Raw genomic sequence first — 22,075 nt, forward strand, 5'->3', positions numbered from 1 at the left:
TAATGAGGATTAGGATGCTGTGTGTGTGGTAGTACAGGGATGGTGATGTAATGAGGATTAGGATGCTGTGTGTGGTAGTACAGGGATGGTGATGTAATGAGGATTAGGATGCTGTGTGTGTGTGTGGTAGTACAGGGATGGTGATGTAATGAGGATTAGGATGCTGTTTGTGTGTATGAGGTAGTAAAGGAATGGTGATGTAATGAGGATTAGGATGATGTGTGTGTGTGTGGTAGTACAGGGATGGTGATGTAATGAGGATTAGGATGCTGTGTTTGAGGTAGTACAGGGATGGTGATGTAATGAGGATTAGGATGCTGTGTGTGTGAGGTAGTACAGGGATGGTGATGTAATGAGGATTAGGATGCTGTGTGTGTGTGTGTGTGTGTGTGTAGTACAGGGATGGTGATGTAATGAGGATTAGGATGCTGTGTGTGAGGTAGTACAGCGATGGTGATGTAATGAGGATTAGGATGCTGTGTGTGGTAGTACAGGGATGGTGATGTAATGAGGATTAGGACGCTGTGTGTGTGTGGTAGTATAGGGATGGTGATGTAATGAGGATAAGGATGCTGTGTGTGAGGTAGTACATGGATGGTGATGTAATGAGGATTAGGATGCTGTGTGTGGTAGTACAGGGATGGTGATGTAATGAGGATTAGGATGCTGTGTGTGTGAGGTAGTACAGGGATGGTGATGTAATGAGGATTAGGATGCTGTGTGTGTGTGTGTGTGAGGTAGTACAGGGATGGTGATGTAATGAGGATTAGGATGCTGTGTGTGTGTGGTAGTACAGGGATGGTGATGTAATGAGGATTAGGATGCTGTGCGTGTGTGGTAGTACAGGGATGGTGATGTAATGAGGTTTAGGATGCTGTGTGTGAGGTAGTACAGGGATGGTGATGTAATGAGGATTAGGATGCTGTGTGTGAGGTAGTACAGGGATGGTGATGTAATGAGGATTAGGATGCTATGTGTGAGGTAGTACAGGGATGGTGATGTAATGAGGAAAAGGATGCTGTGTGTGTGTGGTAGTACAGGGATGGTGATGTAATGAGGATTAGGATCCTGTGTGTGGTAGTACAAGGATGGTGATGTAATGAGGATTAGGATGCTGTGTGTGAGGAGGTACAGGGATCGTGATGTAATGAGGATTAGGATGCTGTGTGTGTGTGAGGTAGTACAGGGATGGTGATGTAATGAGGATTAGGATGCTGTGTGTGTGTGTGTGAGGTAGTACAGGGATGGTGATGTAATGAGGATTAGGATGCTGTGTGTGTGGTTGTACAAGGATGGTTATGTAATGAGGATTAGGATGCTGTGTGTGAGGTAGTACAGGGATGGTGATTTAATGAGGATTAGGATGCTGTGTGTGGTAGTACAGGGATGGTGATGTAATGAGGATTAGGATGCTGTGTGTGTGAGGTAGTACAGGGCTGGTGATGTAATGAGGATTAGGATGCTGTGTGTGGTAGTACAGGGATGGTGATGTAATGAGGATTAGGATGCTGTGTGTGGTAGTACAGGGATGGTGATGTAATGAGGATTAGGATGCTGTGTGTGTGTGGTAGTACAGGGATGGTGATGTAATGAGGATTAGGATGCTGTGTGTGTGTGGTAGTACAGGGATGGTGATGTAATGAGGATTAGGATGCTGTGTGTGTGTGGTAGTACAGGGATGGTGATGTAATGAGGATTAGGATGCTGTGTGTGTGTGTGTGAGGTAGTACAGGGATGGTGATGTAATGAGGATTAGGATGCTGTGTGTGTGGTAGAACAGGGATGGTGATGTAATGAGGATTAGGATTCTGTGTGTGTGAGGTAGTACAGGGATGGTGTTGTAATTAGGATTAGGATGCTGTGTGTGTGAGGTAGTACAGGGATGATGATGTAATGAGGATTAGGATGCTGTGTGTGGTAGTTCAGGGATGGTGATGTAATGAGGATTAGGATGTGTGTGTGTGTGTGAGGTAGTACAGGGATGGTGGTGTAATGAGGATTAGGATGCTGTGTGTGTGTGTGAGGTAGTACAGGGATGGTGATGTAATGAGGATTAGGATGCTGTATGAGGTAGTACAGGGATGGTGATGTAATGAGGATTAGGATGCTGTATGAGGTAGTACAGGGATGGTGATGTAATGAGGATTAGGATGCTGTATGTGTGAGGTAGTACAGGGATGGTTATGTAATGAGGATTAGGATGCTGTGTGTGTGTGTGAGGTAGTACAGGGATGGTGATGTAATGAGGATTAGGATGCTGTGTGTGTGTGGCAGTACAGGGATGGTGATGTAATGAGGATTAGGATGCTGTGTGTGTGTGTGAGGTAGTACAGGGATGGTGATGTAATGAGGATTAGGATGCTGTGTGTGTGAGGTAGTACAGGGATGGTGATGTAATGAGGATTAGGATGCTGTGTGTGAGGTAGTACAGGGATGGTGATGTAATGAGGATTAGGATGCTGTGTGTGTGAGGTAGTACAGGGATGGTGATGTAATGAGGATTAGGATGCTTGTGTGTGTGTGAGGTAGTACAGGGATGGTGATGTAATGAGGATTAGGATGCTGTGTGTGTGTGAGGTAGTACAGGGATGGTGATGTAATGAGGATTAGGATGCTGTGTGTGTGGTTGTACAGGGATGGTGATGTAATGAGGATTAGGATGCTGTGTGTGTGGTAGTACAGGGATGGTGATGTAATGAGGATTAGGATGCTGTGTGTGGTAGTACAGGGATGGTGATGTATTGAGGATTAGGATGCTGTGTGTGGTAGTACAGGGATGGTGATGTAATGAGGATTAGGATGCTGTGTGTGTGTGTGAGTTAGTACAGGGAAGGTGATGTAATGAGGATTAGGATGCTGTGTGTGTGTGTGTGTGAGGTAGTACAGGGATGGTGATGTAATGAGGATTAGGATTCTGTGTGTGTGAGGTAGTACAGGGTTGGTGATGTAATGAGGATTAGGATGCTGTGTGTGTGTGAGGTAGTACAGGGATGGTGATGTAATGAGGACTAGGATGCTGTGTGTGGTAGTACAGGGATGGTGATGTAATGAGGATTAGGATGCTGTGTGTGTGTGGTAGTACAGGGATGGTGATGTAATGAGGATTAGGATGCTGTGTGTGTGTGGTAGTACAGGGATGGTGATGTAATGAGGATTAGGATGCTGTGTGTGTGTGGTAGTACAGGGATGGTGATGTAATGAGGATTAGGATGCTGTGTGTGTGTGTGTGGTAGTACAGGGATGGTGATGTAATGAGGATTAGGATTCTGTGTGTGTGAGGTAGTACAGGGTTGGTGATGTAATGAGGATTAGGATGCTGTGTGTGTGTGAGGTAGTACAGGGATGGTGATGTAATGAGGACTAGGATGCTGTGTGTGGTAGTACAGGGATGGTGATGTAATGAGGATTAGGATGCTGTGTGTGTGTGGTAGTACAGGGATGGTGATGTAATGAGGATTAGGATGCTGTGTGTGTGTGAGGTAGTACAGGGATGGTGATGTAATGAGGATTAGGATGCTGTGTGTGTGTGTGGTAGTACAGGGATGGTGATGTAATGAGGATTAGGATGCTGTGTGTGTGAGGTAGTACAGGGATGGTGATGTAATGAGGATTAGGATGCTGTGTGAGGTAGTACAGGGATGGTGATGTAATGAGGATTAGGATGCTTTGTGTGTGTGAGGTAGTACAGGGCTGGTGATGTAATGAGGATTAGGATGCTGTGTGTGTGTGGTAGTACAGGGATGGTGATGTAATGAGGATTAGGATGCTGTGTGTGAGGTAGTACAGGGATGGTGATGTAATGAGGATTAGGATGCTGTGTGTGTGAGGTAGTACAGGGATGGTGATGTAATGAGGATAAGGATGCTGTGTGTGTGTGGTAGTACAGGGATGGTGATGTAATGAGGATTAGGATGCTGTGTGTGGTAGTACAGGGATGGTGATGTAATGAGGATTAGGATGCTGTGTGTGAGGTAGTACAGGGATGGTGATGTAATGAGGATTAGGATGCTGTGTGAGGTGGTACAGGGATGGTGATGTAATGAGGATTAGGATGCTGTGTGTGTGTGTGTGTGAGGTAGTACAGGGATGGTGATGTAATGAGGATTAGGATGCTGTGTGTGTGGTTGTACAGGGATGGTGATGTAATGAGGATTAGGATGCTGTGTGTGTGTGTGTGAGGTAGTACAGGGATGGTGATGTAATGAGGATTAGGATGCTGTGTGTGTGGTAGTACAGGGATGGTGATGTAATGAGGATTAGGATGCTGTGTGTGGTAGTACAGGGATGGTGATGTAATGAGGATTAGGATGCTGTGTGTGAGGTAGTACAGGGATGGTGATGTAATGAGGATTAGGATGCTGTGTGTGTGTGAGGTAGTACAGGGATGGTGATGTAATGAGGATTAGGATGCTGTGTGTGTGTGTGTGTGTGTGGTAGTACAGGGATGGTGATGTAATGAGGATTAGGATGCTGTGTGTGTGTGGTAGTACAGGGATGGTGATGTCATGAGGATTAGGATTCTGTGTGTGTGAGGTAGTACAGGGTTGGTGATGTAATGAGGATTAGGATGCTGTGTGTGTGTGTGAGGTAGTACAGGGATGGTGATGTAATGAGGACTAGGATGCTGTGTGTGGTAGTACAGGGATGGTGATGTAATGAGGATTAGGATGCTGTGTGTGTGTGGTAGTACAGGGATGGTGATGTAATGAGGATTAGGATGCTGTGTGTGTGTGGTAGTACAGGGATGGTGATGTAATGAGGATTAGGATGCTGTGTGTGTGAGGTAGTACAGGGATGGTGATGTAATGAGGATTAGGATGCTGTGTGAGGTAGTACAGGGATGGTGATGTAATGAGGATTAGGATGCTGTGTGTGTGTGTGGTAGTACAGGGATGGTGATGTAATGAGGATTAGGATGCTGTGTGTGTGTGTGTTAGGTAGTACAGGGATGGTGATGTAATGAGGATTAGGATTCTGTGTGTGTGAGGTAGTACAGGGTTGGTGATGTAATGAGGATTAGGATGCTGTGTGTGTGAGGTAGTACAGGGATGGTGATGTAATGAGGATTAGGATGCTGTGTGTGTGTGGTAGTACAGGGATGGTGATGTAATGAGGATTAGGATGCTGTGTGTGTTAGTACAGGGATGGTGATGTAATGAGGATTAGGATGCTGTGTGTGTGTGGTAGTACAGGGATGGTGATGTAATGAGGATTAGGATGCTGTGTGTGTGAGGTAGTACAGGGATGGTGATGTAATGAGGATTAGGATGCTGTGTGTGTGTGTGGTAGTACAGGGATGGTGATGTAATGAGGATTAGGATGCTGTGTGTGTGTGAGGTAGTACAGGGATGGTGATGTAATGAGGATTAGGATGCTGTGTGTGAGGTAGTACAGGGATGGTGATGTAATGAGGATTAGGATGCTGTGTGTGTGTGGTAGTACAGGGATGGTGATGTAATGAGGATTAGGATTCTGTGTGTGTGAGGTAGTACAGGGATGGTGATGTAATGAGGATTAGGATGCTGTGTGTGTGTGTGTGGTAGTACAGGGATGGTGATGTAATGAGGATTAGGATGCTGTGTGTGTGTGAGGTAGTACAGGGATGGTGATGTAATGAGGATTAGGATGCTGTGTGTGTGAGGTAGTACAGGGATGGTGATGTAATGAGGATTAGGATGCTGTGTGTGTGTGGTAGTACAGGGATGGTGATGTAATGAGGATTAGGATGCTGTGTGTGTGTGTGGTAGTACAGGGATGGTGATGTAATGAGGATTAGGATTCTGTGTGTGTGAGGTAGTACAGGGATGGTGATGTAATGAGGATTAGGATGCTGTGTGTGTGTGTGGTAGTACAGGGATGGTGATGTAATGAGGATTAGGATGCTGTGTGTGAGGTAGTACAGGGATGGTGATGTAATGAGGATTAGGATGCTGTGTGTGTGTGGTAGTACAGGGATGGTGATGTAATGAGGATTAGGATTCTGTGTGTGTGAGGTAGTTCAGGGATGGTGATGTAATGAGGATTAGGATGCTGTGTGTGTGTGTGTGGTAGTACAGGGTTGGTGATGTAATGAGGATTAGGATTCTGTGTGTGTGAGGTAGTACAGGGATGGTGATGTAATGAGGATTAGGATGCTGTGTGTGTGTGGTAGTACAGGGATGGTGATGTAATGAGGATTAGGATGCTGTGTGTGGTAGTACAGGGATGGTGATGTAATGAGGATTAGGATGCTGTGTGTGTGAGGTAGTACAGGGATGGTGATGTAATGAGGATTAGGATGCTGTGTGTGTGAGGTAGTACAGGGTTGGTGATGTAATGAGGATTAGGATTCTGTGTGTGTGAGGTAGTACAGGGATGGTGATGTAATGAGGATTAGGATGCTGTGTGTGTGTGGTAGTACAGGGATGGTGATGTAATGAGGATTAGGATGCTGTGTGTGTGAGGTAGTACAGGGATGGTGATGTAATGAGGATTAGGATGCTGTGTGTGTGGTAGTACAGGGATGGTGATGTAATGAGGATTAGGATGCTGTGTGAGGTAGTACAGGGATGGTGATGTAATGAGGATTAGGATGCTGTGTGTGTGAGGTAGTACAGGGATGGTGATGTAATGAGGATTAGGATTCTGTGTGTGTGAGGTAGTACAGGGATGGTGATGTAATGAGGATTAGGATTCTGTGTGTGTGTGGTAGTACAGGGATGGTGATGTAATGAGGATTAGGATGCTGTGTGTGGTAGTACAGGGATGGTGATGTAATGAGGATTAGGATGCTGTGTGTGTGTGAGGTAGTACAGGGATGGTGATGTAATGAGGATTAGGATTCTGTGTGTTTGTGTGTGTGTGTGTGTGTGTGTTTGTGTGTGTGTGTGGTACTACAGGGATGGTGATGTAATGAGGATTAGGATGCTGTGTGAGGTAGTACAGGGATGGTGATGTAATGAGGATTAGGATGCTGTGTGTGTGAGGTAGTACAGGGATGGTGATGTAATGAGGATTAGGATTCTGTGTGTGTGAGGTAGTACAGGGATGGTGATGTAATGAGGATTAGGATGCTGTGTGTGTGTGAGGTAGTACAGGGATGGTGATGTAATGAGGATTAGGATGCTGTGTGTGTGTGTGGTAGTACAGGGATGGTGATGTAATGAGGATTAGGATGCTGTGTGTGTGGTAGTACAGGGATGGTGATGTAATGAGGATTAGGATGCTATGTGTGGTAGTACAGGGATGGTGATGTAATGAGGATTAGGATGCTGTGTGAGGTAGTACAGGGATGGTGATGTAATGAGGATTAGGATGCTGTGTGTGTGAGGTAGTACAGGGATCGTGATGTAATGAGGATTAGGATGCTGTGTGTGTGAGGTAGTACAGGGATGGTGATGTAATGAGGATTAGGATGCTGTGTGAGGTAGTACAGGGATGGTGATGTATTGAGGATTAGGATGCTGTGTGTGTGAGGTAGTACAGGGATGGTGATGTAATGAGGATTAGGATGCTGTGTGTGTGGTTGTACAGGGATGGTGATGTAATGAGGATTAGGATGCTGTGTGTGTGGTAGTACAGGGATGGTGATGTAATGAGGATTAGGATGCTGTGTGTGGTAGTACAGGGATGGTGATGTATTGAGGATTAGGATGCTGTGTGTGGTAGTACAGGGATGGTGATGTAATGAGGATTAGGATGCTGTGTGTGTGAGGTAGTACAGGGATCGTGATGTAATGAGGATTAGGATGCTGTGTGTGTGTGTGTGAGGTAGTACAGGGATGGTGATGTAATGAGGATTAGGATGCTGTGTGTGAGGTAGTACAGGGATGGTGATGTAATGAGGATTAGGATGCTGTGTGTGTGTGGTAGTATAGGGATGGTGATGTAATGAGGATTAGGATGCTGTGTGTGTGAGGTAGTACAGGCATGGTGATGTAATGAGGATTAGGATGCTGTGTGTGTGAGGTAGTACAGGGATGGTGATGTAATGAGGATTAGGATGCTGTGTGTGTGTGGTAGTACAGGGATGGTGATGTAATGAGGATTAGGATGCTGTGTGAGGTAGTACAGGGATGGTGATGTAATGAGGAGTAGGATGCTGTGTGTGTGTGAGGTAGTACAGGGATGGTGATGTAATGAGGATTAGGATGCTGTGTGTGTGTGTGGTAGTACAGGGATGGTGATGTAATGAGGATTAGGATGCTGTGTGTGAGGTAGTACAGGGATGGTGATGTAATGAGGATTAGGATGCTGTGTGTGTGTGGTAGTACAGGGATGGTGATGTAATGAGGATTAGGATTCTGTGTGTGTGAGGTAGTACAGGGTTGGTGATGTAATGAGGATTAGGATGCTGTGTGTGTGAGGTAGTACAGGGATGGTGATGTAATGAGGATTAGGATGCTGTGTGTGTGTGGTAGTACAGGGATGGTGATTTAATGAGGATTAGGATGCTGTGTCAGGTAGTACAGGGATGGTGATGTAATGAGGATTAGGATGCTGTGTGTGTGTGGTAGTACAGGGATGGTGATGTAATGAGGATTAGGATGCTGTGTGTGTGAGGTAGTACAGGGATGGTGATGTAATGAGGATTAGGATGCTGTGTGTGTGGTAGTACAGGGATGGTGATGTAATGAGGATTAGGATGCTGTGTGTGTGTGTGAGGTAGTACAGGGATGGTGATGTAATGAGGATTAGGATGCTGTGTGTGTGTGTGGTAGTACAGGGATGGTGATGTAATGAGGATTAGGATGCTGTGTGTGTGTGGTAGTACAGGGATGGTGATGTAATGAGGATTAGGATGCTGTGTGTGTGGTAGTACAGGGATGGTGATGTAATGAGGATTAGGATGCTGTGTGAGGTAGTACAGGGATGGTGATGTAATGAGGATTAGGATGCTGTGTGTGTGAGGTAGTACAGGGATGGTGATGTAATGAGGATTAGGATTCTGTGTGTGTGAGGTAGTACAGGGATGGTGATGTAATGAGGATTAGGATGCTGTGTGTGTGAGGTAGTACAGGGATGGTGATGTAATGAGGATTAGGATGCTGTGTGTGTGTGGTAGTACAGGGATGGTGATGTAATGAGGATTAGGATGCTGTGTGTGTGTGTGGTAGTACAGGGATGGTGATGTAATGAGGATTAGGATGCTGTGTGTGGTAGTACAGGGATGGTGATGTAATGAGGAATAGGATGCTGTGTGTGTGGTAGTACAGGGATGGTGATGTAATGAGGATTAGGATGCTGTGTGTGTGGTTGTACAGGGATGGTGATGTAATGAGGATTAGGATGCTGTGTGTGTGTGTGGTAGTACAGGGATGGTGATGTAATGAGGATTAGGATGCTGTGTGTGGTAGTACAGGGATGGTGATGTAATGAGGATTAGGATGCTGTGTGAGGTAGTACAGGGATGGTGATGTAATGAGGATTAGGATGCTGTGTGTGTGAGGTAGTACAGGGATGGTGATGTAATGAGGATTAGGATGCTGTGTGTGAGTTAGTACAGGGATGGTGATGTAATGAGGATTAGGATGCTGTGTGTGTGTGTGTGGTAGTACAGGGATGGTGATGTAATGAGGATTAGGATTCTGTGTGTGTGAGGTAGTACAGGGATGGTGATGTAATGAGGATTAGGATGCTGTGTGTGAGGTAGTACAGGGATGGTGATGTAATGAGGATTAGGATGCTGTGTGTGTGTGAGGTAGTACAGGGATGGTGATGTAATGAGGATTAGGATGCTGTGTGTGAGGTAGTACAGGGATGGTGATGTAATGAGGATTAGGATGCTGTGTGTGAGGTAGTACAGGGATGGTGATGTAATGAGGATTAGGATGCTGTGTGTGAGGTAGTACAGGGATGGTGATGTAATGAGGATTAGGATGCTGTGTGTGTGTGAGGTAGTACAGGGATGGTGATGTAATGAGGATTAGGATGCTGTGTGTGTGTGAGGTAGTACAGGGATGGTGATGTAATGAGGATTAGGATGCTGTGTGTGAGGTAGTACAGGGATGGTGATGTAATGAGGATTAGGATTCTGTGTGTTTGTGTGTGTGTGTGGCAGTACAGGGATGGTGATGTAATGAGGATTAGGATGCTGTGTGTGTGAGGTAGTACAGGGATGGTGATGTAATGAGGACTAGGATGCTGTGTGTGTGTGTGTGAGGTAGTACAGGGATGGTGATGTAGTGAGGATTAGGATGCTGTGTGTGTGTGGTAGTACAGGGATGGGGATGTAATGAGGATTAGGATGCTGTGTGTGTGAGGTAGTACAGGGATGGTGATGTAATGAGGATTAGGATGCTGTGTGTGTGTGTGGTAGTACAGGGATGGTGATGTAATGAGGATTAGGATGCTGTGTGTGTGAGGTAGTACAGGGATGGTGATGTAATGAGGATTAGGATGCTGTGTGTGTGTGAGGTAGTACAGGGATGGTGATGTAATGAGGATTAGGATGCTGTGTGTGAGGTAGTACAGGGATGGTGATGTAATGAGGATTAGGATGCTGTGTGTGAGGTAGTACAGGGATGGTGATGTAATGAGGATTAGGATGCTGTGTGTGTGAGGTAGTACAGGGATGGTGATGTAATGAGGATTAGGATGCTGTGTGTGTGTGTGTGTGTGTGTGTGGTAGTACAGGGATGGTGATGTAATGAGGATTAGGATGCTGTGTGTGAGGTAGTACAGGGATGGTGATGTAATGAGGATTAGGATGCTGTGTGTGAGGTAGTACAGGGATGGTGATGTAATGAGGATTAGGATGCTGTGTGTGTGTGTGTGTGAGGTAGTACAGGGATGGTGATGTAATGAGGATTAGGATGCTGTGTGTGAGGTAGTACAGGGATGGTGATGTAATGAGGATTAGGATTCTGTGTGTGTGTGTGTGTGTGTGAGGTAGTACAGGGATGGTGATGTAATGAGGATTAGGATGCTGTGTGTGTGTGGTAGTACAGGGATGGTGATGTAATGAGGATTAGGATGCTGTGTGTGTGTGTGGTAGTACAGGGATGGTGATGTAATGAGGATTAGGATGCTGTGTGTGAGGTAGTACAGGGATGGTGATGTAATGAGGATTAGGATGCTGTGTGTGAGGTAGTACAGGGATGGTGATGTAATGAGGATTAGGATGCTGTGTGTGAGGTAGTACAGGGATGGTGATGTAATGAGGACTAGGATGCTGTGTGTGTGTGTGGTAGTACAGGGATGGTGATGTAATGAGGATTAGGATGCTGTGTGTGTGTGGTAGTACAGGGATGGTGATGTAATGAGGATTAGGATGCTGTGTGTGGTAGTACAGGGATGGTGATGTAATGAGGATTAGGATGCTGTGTGTGTGTGAGGTAGTACAGGGATGGTGATGTAATGAGGATTAGGATGCTGTGTGTGTGAGGTAGTACAGGGATGGTGATGTAATGAGGATTAGGATGCTGTGTGTGAGGTAGTACAGGGATGGTGATGTAATGAGGACTAGGATGCTGTGTGTGTGTGTGGTAGTACAGGGATGGTGATGTAATGAGGATTAGGATGCTGTGTGTGGTAGTACAGGGATGGTGATGTAATGAGGATTAGGATGCTGTGTGTGTGGTAGTACAGGGATGGTGATGTAATGAGGATTAGGATGCTGTGTGTGAGGTAGTACAGGGATGGTGATGTAATGAGGATTAGGATGCTGTGTGTGAGGTAGTACAGGGATGGTGATGTAATGAGGACTAGGATGCTGTGTGTGTGTGGTAGTACAGGGATGGTGATGTAATGAGGATTAGGATGCTGTGTGTGTGTGGTAGTACAGGGATGGTGATGTAATGAGGATTAGGATGCTGTGTGTGTGTGGTAGTACAGGGATGGTGATGTAATGAGGATTAGGATGCTGTGTGTGTGTGTGTGAGGTAGTACAGGGATGGTGATGTAATGAGGATTAGGATGCTTTGTGAGGTAGTACAGGGATGGTGATGTAATGAGGATTAGGATGCTGTGTGTGTGTGAGGTAGTACAGGGATGGTGATGTAATGAGGATTAGGATTCTGTGTGTGTGAGGTAGTACAGGGTTGGTGATGTAATGAGGATTAGGATGCTGTGTGTGTGTGAGGTAGTACAGGGATGGTGATGTAATGAGGACTAGGATGCTGTGTGTGGTAGTACAGGGATGGTGATGTAATGAGGATTAGGATGCTGTGTGTGTGTGGTAGTACAGGGATGGTGATGTAATGAGGATTAGGATGCTGTGTGAGGTAGTACAGGGATGGTGATGTAATGAGGATTAGGATGCTGTGTGTGAGGTAGTACAGGGATGGTGATGTAATGAGGATTAGGATGCTGTGTGTGTGAGGTAGTACAGGGATGGTGATGTAATGAGGATTAGGATGCTGTGTGTGTGTGGTAGTACAGGGATGGTGATGTAATGAGGATTAGGATGCTGTGTGTGTGGTAGTACAGGGATGGTGATGTAATGAGGATTAGGATGCTGTGTGTGTGGTAGTACAGGGATGGTGATGTAATGAGGATTAGGATGCTGTGTGTGTGTGTGGTAGTACAGGGATGGTGATGTAATGAGGATTAGGATGCTGTGTGTGTGTGGTAGTACAGGGATGGTGATGTAATGAGGATTAGGATGCTGTGTGTGTGGTAGTACAGGGATGGTGATGTAATGAGGATTAGGATGCTGTGTGTGTGTGTGTGTGGTAGTACAGGGAAGGTGATGTAATGAGGATTAGGATGCTGTGTGTGTGTGTGAGGTAGTACAGGGATGGTGATGTAATGAGGATTAGGATGCTGTGTGTGTGTGTGAGGTAGTACAGGGAAGGTGATGTAATGAGGATTAGGATGCTGTGTGTGTGAGGTAGTACAGGGATGGTGATGTAATGAGGATTAGGATGCTGTGTGTGTGGTAGTACAGGGATGGTGATGTAATGAGGATTAGGTTGCTGTGTGAGGTAGTACAGGGATGGTGATGTAATGAGGATTAGGATGCTGTGTGTGTGAGGTAGTACAGGGATGGTGATGTAATGAGGATTAGGATTCTGTGTGTGTGAGGTAGTACAGGGATGGTGATGTAATGAGGATTAGGATGCTGTGTGTGTGTGAGGTAGTACAGGGATGGTGATGTAATGAGGATTAGGATGCTGTGTGTGTGAGGTAGTACAGGGATGGTGATGTAATGAGGATTAGGATGCTGTGTGAGGTAGTACAGGGATGGTGATGTAATGAGGATTATGATGCTGTGTGTGGTAGTACAGGGATGGTGATGTAATGAGGATTAGGATGCTGTGTGAGGTAGTACAGGGATGGTGATGTAATGAGGATTAGGATGCTGTGTGTGTGAGGTAGTACAGGGATGGTGATGTAATGAGGATTAGGATGCTGTGTGTGTGGTAGTACAGGGATGGTGATGTAATGAGGATTAGGATTCTGTGTGTGTGAGGTAGTACAGGGATGGTGATGTAATGAGGATTAGGATGCTGTGTGTGTGTGAGGTAGTACAGGGATGGTGATGTAATGAGGATTAGGATGCTGTGTGAGGTAGTACAGGGATGGTGATGTAATGAGGATTATGATGCTGTGTGTGGTAGTACAGGGATGGTGATGTAATGAGGATTAGGATGCTGTGTGAGGTAGTACAGGGATGGTGATGTAATGAGGATTAGGATGCTGTGTGTGTGAGGTAGTACAGGGATGGTGATGTAATGAGGATTAGGATTCTGTGTGTGTGTGGTAGTACAGGGATGGTGATGTAATGAGGATTAGGATTCTGTGTGTGTGAGGTAGTACAGGGATGGTGATGTAATGAGGATTAGGATGCTGTGTGTGTGTGAGGTAGTACAGGGATGGTGATGTAATGAGGATTAGGATGCTGTGTGTGTGAGGTAGTACAGGGATGGTGATGTAATGAGGATTAGGATGCTGTGTGTGGTAGTACAGGGATGGTGATGTAATGAGGATTAGGATGCTGTGTGAGGTAGTACAGGGATGGTGATGTAATGAGGATTATGATGCTGTGTGTGGTAGTACAGGGATGGTGATGTAATGAGGATTAGGATGCTGTGTGAGGTAGTACAGGGATGGTGATGTAATGAGGATTAGGATGCTGTGTGTGTGAGGTAGTACAGGGATGGTGATGTAATGAGGATTAGGATGCTGTGTGTGTGTGAGGTAGTACAGGGATGGTGATGTAATGAGGATTAGGATGCTGTGTGTGGTAGTACAGGGATGGTGATGTAATGAGGATTAGGATGCTGTGTGAGGTAGTACAGGGATGGTGATGTAATGAGGATTAGGATGCTGTGTGTGGTAGTACAGGGATGGTGATGTAATGAGGATTAGGATGCTGTGTGAGGTAGTACAGGGATGGTGATGTAATGAGGATTAGGATGCTGTGTGTGTGAGGTAGTACAGGGATGGTGATGTAATGAGGATTAGGATGCTGTGTGTGTGTGAGGTAGTACAGGGATGGTGATGTAATGAGGATTAGGAGGCTGTGTGTGGTAGTACAGGGATGGTGATGTAATGAGGATTAGGATGCTGTGTGTGAGGTAGTACAGGGATGGTGATGTAATGAGGATTAGGATGCTGTGTGTGTGTGGTAGTACAGGGATGGTGATGTAATGAGGATTAGGATTCTGTGTGTGTGAGGTAGTACAGGGATGGTGATGTAATGAGGATTAGGATGCTGTGTGTGAGGTAGTACAGGGATGGTGATGTAATGAGGATTAGGATGCTGTGTGTGTGTGAGGTAGTACAGGGATGGTGATGTAATGAGGATTAGGATGCTGTGTGTGAGGTAGTACAGGGATGGTGATGTAATGAGGATTAGGATGCTGTGTGTGAGGTAGTACAGGGATGGTGATGTAATGAGGATTAGGATGCTGTGTGTGTGTGTGTGTGGTAGTACAGGGATGGTGATGTAATGAGGATTAGGAGGCTGTGTGTGGTAGTACAGGAATGGTGATGTAATGAGGATTAGGATGCTGTGTGTGAGGTAGTACAGGGATGGTGATGTAATGAGGATTAGGATGCTGTGTGTGTGTGTGTGTGTGTGTGTGTGTGTGTGTGAGGTAGTACAGGGATGGTGATGTAATGAGGATTAGGATGCTGTGTGTGAGGTAGTACAGGGATGGTGATGTAATGAGGATTAGGATTCTGTGTGTGTGTGTGTGTGTGTGTGAGGTAGTACAGGGATGGTGATGTAATGAGGATTAGGATGCTGTGTGTGTGTGTGTGAGGTAGTACAGGGATGGTGATGTAATGAGGATTAGGATGCTGTGTGTGTGTGGTAGTACAGGGATGGTAATGTAATGAGGATTAGGATGCTGTGTGTGAGGTAGTACAGGGATGGTGATGTAATGAGGATTAGGATGCTGTGTGTGAGGTAGTACAGGGATGGTGATGTAATGAGGATTAGGATGCTGTGTGTGAGGTAGTACAGGGATGGTGATGTAATGAGGATTAGGATGCTGTGTGTGAGGTAGTACAGGGATGGTGATGTAATGAGGATTAGGATGCTGTGTGTGAGGTAGTACAGGGATGGTGATGTAATGAGGATTAGGATGCTGTGTGTGTGTGAGGTAGTACAGGGATGGTGATGTAATGAGGATTAGGATGCTGTGTGTGTGTGAGGTAGTACAGGGATGGTGATGTAATGAGGATTAGGATGCTGTGTGTGAGGTAGTACAGGGATGGTGATGTAATGAGGATTAGGATTCTGTGTGTGTGTGTGTGTGGTAGTACAGGGATGGTGATGTAATGAGGATTAGGATGCTGTGTGTGGTAGTACAGGGATGGTGATGTAATGAGGATTAGGATGCTGTGTGTGGTAGTACAGGGATGGTGATGTAATGAGGATTAGGATGCTGTGTGAGGTAGTACAGGGATGGTGATGTAATGAGGATTAGGATGCTGTGTGTGTGTGCGGTAGTACAGGGATGGTGATGTAATGAGGATTAGGATGCTGTGTGTGTGTGAGGTAGTACAGGGATGGTGATGTAATGAGGATTAGGATGCTGTGTGTGAGGTAGTACAGGGATGGTGATGTAATGAGGATTAGGATTCTGTGTGTGTGTGTGTGAGGTAGTACAGGGATGGTGATGTAATGAGGATTAGGATGCTGTGTGTGGTAGTACAGGGATGGTGATGTAATGAGGATTAGGATGCTGTGTGAGGTAGTACAGGGATGGTGATGTAATGAGGATTAGGATGCTGTGTGTGGTAGTACAGGGATGGTGATGTAATGAGGATTAGGATGCTGTGTGAGGTAGTACAGGGATGGTGATGTAATGAGGATTAGGATGCTGTGTGTGTGAGGTAGTACAGGGATGGTGATGTAATGAGGATTAGGATGCTGTGTGTGTGTGAGGTAGTACAGGGATGGTGATGTAATGAGGATTAGGAGGCTGTGTGTGGTAGTACAGGGATGGTGATGTAATGAGGATTAGGATGCTGTGTGTGAGGTAGTACAGGGATGGTGATGTAATGAGGATTAGGATGCTGTATGAGGTAGTACAGGGATGGTGATGTAATGAGGATTAGGATGCTGTGTGTGTGTGGTAGTACAGGGATGGTGATGTAATGAGGATTAGGATTCTGTGTGTGTGAGGTAGTACAGGGATGGTGATGTAATGAGGATTAGGATGCTGTGTGTGAGGTAGTACAGGGATGGTGATGTAATGAGGATTAGGATGCTGTGTGTGTGTGAGGTAGTACAGGGATGGTGATGTAATGAGGATTAGGATGCTGTGTGTGAGGTAGTACAGGGATGGTGATGTAATGAGGATTAGGATGCTGTGTGTGAGGTAGTACAGGGATGGTGATGTAATGAGGATTAGGATGCTGTGTGTGTGTGTGTGGTAGTACAGGGATGGTGATGTAATGAGGATTAGGAGGCTGTGTGTGGTAGTACAGGAATGGTGATGTAATGAGGATTAGGATGCTGTGTGTGAGGTAGTACAGGGATGGTGATGTAATGAGGATTAGGATGCTGTGTGTGTGTGTGTGTGTGTGTGTGTGTGTGTGTGTGTGTGTGTGTGTGTGTGGTAGTACAGGGATGGTGATGTAATGAGGATTAGGATGCTGTGTGTGAGGTAGTACAGGGATGGTGATGTAATGAGGATTAGGATGCTGTGTGTGTGTGTGTGAGGTAGTACAGGGATGGTGATGTAATGAGGATTAGGATGCTGTGTGTGTGTGGTAGTACAGGGATGGTAATGTAATGAGGATTAGGATGCTGTGTGTGAGGTAGTACAGGGATGGTGATGTAATGAGGATTAGGATGCTGTGTGTGAGGTAGTACAGGGATGGTGATGTAATGAGGATTAGGATGCTGTGTGTGAGGTAGTACAGGGATGGTGATGTAATGAGGATTAGGATGCTGTGTGTGAGGTAGTACAGGGATGGTGATGTAATGAGGATTAGGATGCTGTGTGTGAGGTAGTACAGGGATGGTGATGTAATGAGGATTAGGATGCTGTGTGTGTGTGTGTGAGGTAGTACAGGGATGGTGATGTAATGAGGATTAGGATTCTGTGTGTGTGTGTGTGAGGTAGTACAGGGATGGTGATGTAATGAGGATTAGGATGCTGTGTGTGTATGGTAGTACAGGGATGGTAATGTAATGAGGATTAGGATGCTGTGTGTGAGGTAGTACAGGGATGGTGATGTAATGAGGATTAGGATGCTGTGTGTGTGTGAGGTAGTACAGGGATGGTGATGTAATGAGGATTAGGATGCTGTGTATGGTATTACAGAGATGTTGCTGTAATATTCTGAATATCAGTTGGTGCTCCTGGCCATTTGGAAAAGAAGGTAAATCTTCCGCAGACTCCTCCACTGCCCGCACTCTCCAAGCTCACTCCTCATCCCCACCAGGTCACTCACAGAGCACAAGTGTGCGGTCTGGGGGGGATGACACAATTCACTGTGAATTGTGCCATTGTATCCCTGCACCCCACTATACAATGTTTTCTTGGCACTGTATAGCGGGGACGGGGCCAAGGTGATGCCGCAGCACCGCCCACTTCCCCGGCCACCAAGCCCCCTCTCTGCCTACCTAGGTGCCTCCTCCATTAAAGTTGATGAGCCTTACGATTCTCTCACACAGGAGAAATCGCAGGACTGCTGACCAGAGCAATGTATGATGGAGGAACAGCCAGTCCTTACACTACTAGGGCTACCTGGAATTTGGTTGCAGTAACTGACACTAGTAGCAACAAATAATGGTCTGGGTATGTCTTGGGATTAGGGCAGGAATGACCAGGACTGAAGTGTGAATAGCAAGATAACAAGACAAAATAAGACTAGACTAGGCATAACAAGACTGGACTATGAGAAGACTGTCAGAAAAACAGACAAGGACTGGACACAACAAAATGAACACAGGATACTAGATATGGCCTCTGGCCATGGTGCGGCTTATACAGCTGGGACGTGGCTTGGAGAGCCAGGTGATACTGGGTTGAGTAAGCAGCCTGCTGATTGAGGTGCGGCTGGGACAGCCAAGGGATGGCTTTGAGAGCCAAGTAGTTCTTGGCAAGAAGCAGCCTACAGGCTGGTGCCGATGGTGCGGCAGTAGCCGAATGGAGAATGATGGTAACATGCGAGCTACTTGGTGCAGCTGGGAAGCTGTATGGAGAATGGTGGTAGCCCGGGAGCCACTTGGTGCAGCTGGGAAGCTGTATGGAGAATGGTGGTAGCACGGGAGCCACTTGGTGCAGCTGGGAAGCCGTATGAAGAATGTTGTTAGCACGGGAGCTACTAGATGCGGCTAGGAAGCCATTTCGAGGACGATGGCAGCCTGGGAGTTGCTTGGTGTCGGCTAGGAAGTCAAATGGAAGCAATCTCATGGAGAGAACAAAAAGCTGCCCATGCAGCTAAGCTGATGAAATCCTCAGACACGCTGTAATGCGGCCTGTGTCGCCTGGTTGACACAAGCAGCTGAGATGGTCTAGGCAGGGTCATAAACAGCAGACAGGTGAATTCAGATGCTGCAGTAACACATACTGGAGGCAGTGAGGTGGAGACACTGCAGGTAACAAGATGAATGCAGACAGGACTGTGGTATACTGCAGGGCTGAATGGAGACAGATCCAGATTCAATAACCAAAGTACTCTGTAGACCAGCAAGCACTTAGGAACTGAACACAGCAAACATACACTGGTAATGACAGTATAATCGGCATGGAGTGAAAGGCTGGCTGAAACTTAAAGGAAGCAGGGTCCAATCAGAACCAATTCCTGGAGAGTAATTGCTAATCAAAGGCAAGTGTGCACCTGCTCTGCAGAGAGACAGCTAGTAATTAGTGAACACATGAAACAACACACACAGACATACATGTACTGACACAGACAAGACAGGATTTCCAGCTTCCTGCAAAAAGCCAGAACAAGGACAGGACATGATGCAGTATCCCAGTAACAACTCTGAGAGGGAACTGCCACCAAGATGATTTGCTAACTGCAAATCCTATCAATAAGTAAATATATGTGCAATAAACACTGAGAGCGCACTCGTGAGAATTATTAAAGAGACGACCTTTACTCATAAATCAGCTCACGCACATCAAAAGTTTAAAACAGCAAGCTTAGCTTCACAGGGTTCACACGGTTCCCGATACACAGGGCGTGGCTGAAAGACGTGGACGCAGTGACGTCATCCGCTACCTCTGGAGCCGGCTTGGATCCTTGGAGTTAGTGGCTACCCTGTGTGTTGGGAACCATGTGATCCGTGTGAAGCTAAGCTTGCTGTTTTAAACTTTTGATGTACATGAGCTGATTTATGAGTAAGGGTTGTCTCTTTAATACTTGTCATGAGTGTGCTCTCCGAGTTTATTGCACTTTCCAGATTATTGGCTCTTTTGGCTAAAACCCGGGAAGTAACTGCACCACATCTATACGACAAAGCTCTGGACATTTGACTGTGGACCATCTGTGTATTATAGACAGTATTGTATGTATGTATGTATGTATATATATATATATATATATATATATATATATATATATATATATATATATTGGGCAGAGTTGCTGCGGAACTCACAGGACTTGTATCACTGAGCAGAAAAATACTGGTTACACCTAGAGGCTCCTTGTCGTCTACATTTCAGTTTTTTTCAACTTTCGTCAGGACAAGAGTAAAATGAAATACATCTTTATAGGATCACCCAGTGTGTGCTTTCCACGCAGTCCCAGTCGGGTTCATAGGACGTCAGCAAATGCAATGCGCGCCCGTCGCGCTATCCATGATCCCCGCAGGCTGCATACTAAAGTGTTTAAAAACAACCATCACCATACAGCAATAATAAAAACAAGCACTAGAGGGCAGTGTAAGACCAACAAATAATCGACAAGACCATTAAAAAACAACAAAATATGTATACATAAGTATCTACACACCTGCTGCAATGCTGTTACTAAAAAGCTACAATGTCAATGAAAACAATCTATATTTAGTCTACCAGAACTCTATATTTTATATTATACCTAAAAGTATTATAGAAAGAGAAACATTGTTAATCCAATAGAAAAAAGTATTAATAAAAAATGATTACTAAACAATTACACCCCCAGACCAAGCCACACTAATATCCCGCAGCTAAATTTTAACATATGGTGATTACAACATGGAAATATCATGTGACCAGAAATGCAGAACCGTGTATTCAAAGTGATGCCTAAAATAGGGAAATATTAAAGGGATGAGATTATCTTTGCTTTTACACTGCACTTTTCTTACTATGCTGGTGCCCTGGGGCCGCTCAGCTGGGCTAGTTTGGGGGGTCCTGCGCTCTGGATTTGAACCCTAGTATGTTAGGGACCTACCCGAAAGAGGTTACCTGGATAAGGTGTGTAGGCCCATAACCTTGGCCATGATTATGCTAAAAACCTCTATTGATTGCACAATGTTATTGCATTTATACATTATTAGCAATTTGTGCACCTGAGATTTGTCTGTTTCTGTGCCTGCAATTAGTCCCATCAGGTAGCAACTCCCGTTATATATATTCAGGTTGCGCAGTCCCGGAATCTTTCCCATATATGCTGTCTCCTAATATTTGTAGGCACATGATCAACTATTTTATATGTAAATGTCGCTTAAGGGTGTTTATAACTCCTAAAGTGCCTGGCCATGGGTTCCCCCTGCTCTTTCCCTTCCAGGGCCTATCTGATTGCGGACCTGTGTAAGGACATTGAGTCTCTAAATTGCCTTGTGCCCCATGTAGAGGAGACCACAAGGACAGGGAATGCCATAAATCACATGTGTGGTGGTGCAGGTTACTACATGGCCTATGGATATATGTTTTTCTGAATGTGGGTGCACAAGATAATTGTCCATTTCCATGTAACCACAAGTAGTGCACCCTGTACCTCATTCAGAACCGCTCGCAAAAAGCGCATGCTTGCTCTGAATGGGAGCGGCTGCTTTTCTTTTGAAAGGCGGCCTCCTGGCTGCTCGCTAAGCTGTGGGTTACCACCCACAGCTTTAGCAAGTGACTAGGTGATGGTTGCGATGGTCTTGACCATGAGCTTGCGACGAGACCCATACGGTAGGGTCTCGTCTACCGCAAGCCCCAGGTAGCTTCCTGCTCTAACAGAGTAGTAAGCTACCTACTGACATCACTGGTGTTCCTTCAGGAACGCCTCAATTTGTCCGGCCACCCCGCCTACAAAACGTGGCGAGCTGTCGATCAACATAGACAGCCGCCCCTTTTGTAGCGAGCCCCGGAGCGAGTGCATTTGTCACTCGCTCCGGGACTTGCGCACGTGCAGTGCGAGCGCTGCATGTGCGCAGGCCCTCACCATCGACCCACTTGTGAGCGCATAGCACTTGCGATCGGGTCTGAATCCCTGTACACCTATAACACCCGGGTTTCCTAGTTTAAAATTTTTTTTAACTCCGAGGAAAAGTTGGTCACTGTACAAAGTAACTATCAAGAGTACAAAGTTTATTCATGGATCTGTAATCCAGGTGAGACGACTAGATCTAAAAACAGAGAGAGGAGACGACTGTTCAAACCCCGGGATACGGATACGTCAGGTGTATGATACACCTCACAAAGTGCCGGATGAAAGCAATAATCCTACAACCTCAGCCAATGAACGCCCAGCGGCAGGG

General features: G+C 45.8%; 1 protein-coding gene across 2 annotated transcripts in view; it reads left to right on the forward strand.

Annotated features, from left to right (window-relative positions):
* LOC148454567 (tyrosinase-like) overlaps positions 1-22,075 on the forward strand; it is an 87,262-nt gene that overhangs the window by 33,014 nt on the left and 32,173 nt on the right. The window contains exon 1 of one of the 2 annotated variants that reach the window (XM_088460762.1): positions 18,966-18,988. The exons of the other annotated variant lie outside the window; for it this stretch is intronic. The gene's annotated coding sequence lies outside the window, so the exon portion shown is untranslated. Of the gene's footprint in view, positions 1-18,965; positions 18,989-22,075 lie in introns of those variants that run through there. 2 annotated transcript variants of the gene reach the window in all.

The sequence above is a fragment of the Taudactylus pleione genome, unplaced genomic scaffold, assembly GCF_031769625.1.
Source record: "Taudactylus pleione unplaced genomic scaffold, aTauple2 ptg000978l, whole genome shotgun sequence".
Lineage (NCBI taxonomy): Eukaryota > Metazoa > Chordata > Amphibia > Anura > Myobatrachidae > Taudactylus > Taudactylus pleione.